This window comes from Echinops telfairi, unplaced genomic scaffold, assembly GCF_000313985.2.
Source record: "Echinops telfairi isolate 266 unplaced genomic scaffold, ASM31398v2 ScPeMD7_53;HRSCAF=182, whole genome shotgun sequence".
Classification (NCBI taxonomy): domain Eukaryota; kingdom Metazoa; phylum Chordata; class Mammalia; order Afrosoricida; family Tenrecidae; genus Echinops; species Echinops telfairi.
The window spans coordinates 3,672,507-3,673,788 of NW_022103951.1; the positions used below are offsets into that span (position 1 = coordinate 3,672,507).

General features: G+C 40.0%; 1 protein-coding gene across 1 annotated transcript in view; it reads left to right on the forward strand.

The window, feature by feature from the left end:
• ACOT9 (acyl-CoA thioesterase 9) overlaps window positions 1–1,282 on the forward strand; it is a 35,594-nt gene that overhangs the window by 2,159 nt on the left and 32,153 nt on the right. The gene's annotated exons all lie outside the window — the stretch shown is intronic.

The following is a 1,282-nucleotide window of genomic DNA, read 5'->3' on the forward strand; positions in this document are numbered from 1 at the left end:
TTAAAAAAAAAAAAGAAAGAAAACTCTTACTTGCTTGAGACCCAGGGCAGAGCCCAGACACTTCTATTCAGACCTGTGGTGACATCTGTGTCTTCCCAGGCAGCCATGGAGAGGTTGTTCTCCTTGATCTTCTTGCATTGAAAGGTTGAAAAGTTCAGTCATAGGATCCGAAGGCCAAGAGGGTCCCAAAGGCCTCTTGACAGTTGGTTCAAAAGGCCTAAAGGTTTTACTTTTGAAGTGACAAATCATTTGTCTCACCTATACCACCTCAGTGCTGCATAAGTGAAGGGCAGAAGCTTGGGCCTATGAAAAGAGCCACTTGCTTGTGTGTGGCAATAATTTCTTTTAAAAGATTTAAGACCAGATTAGTGCCAAGGAGTTGGAGATTAAAGATGTCCCAGATGTCCACCCCTTCTAAAATGCCATTCTGCTCCATAACCCCTCCCCCCGACCCCTCCCCCCTCTCTGAGTATATTCCCTCATCTCCCCGAGTTCTGTGATTTGCTGCAATGTCCCATAGAGACTCAGGAAACTAAGTAAATGTCTCCCGTGGTGGTGGGTGTTGTTCTGTCCAAAATGTGAAGGTCAGGCAGAGGTGAGCCAAATGCAAGATTCAGAGCCAGAAGCCAAAAATGTCCAAAAGTCACAGTAAGTCTTTTTGATTTTACTAAAGCTCAGTCAAGGAACAGATGCATAGGTTTCCAAATGAGATGCTGTGTGTTAGAACCCCATCCAAGAAAAACACAAGATAGTGTCTTAAGTCATATTTTCTACTCTAAGGTAGAGTCAAAGATGTCCTCAAGGAAACAAAGGGTGTGGGTTCATACCTTGTACTAAGGTCGCCTTAATCCCACTCTAATCCTGTCCATTAGTGTAGTAATAGAAGGCCCTCCAAAATGGTATTATAGCCATAGGCATAAGAGTCCAGAATTATAATATAACATATAAGAAATGATGGCTAGAAGGGCCATATTAATTGACCCTAATTGGGTTCTGTCTACACATTGTTCCCAGTAGAAGAGACTCATTATACCAATATATATTCATATATATTGATTTAAATAAATGAACACTTACAAAAGTGTTGAGATTACATCTTTGCTTTTACCATGGGAATACAATCCCAATGATTTCTTTCTTTCTTTAAAACTTTTTTATTGTGAATTGGGTGAAGGAACAAATCAGTTTTCTATTCAATCATTCATACACATTATGTTTCTGCCTTTGATTACGATTCCCACACTGTAAAATCACTCATTCTACTTCCCCAGCATTTTTTTTT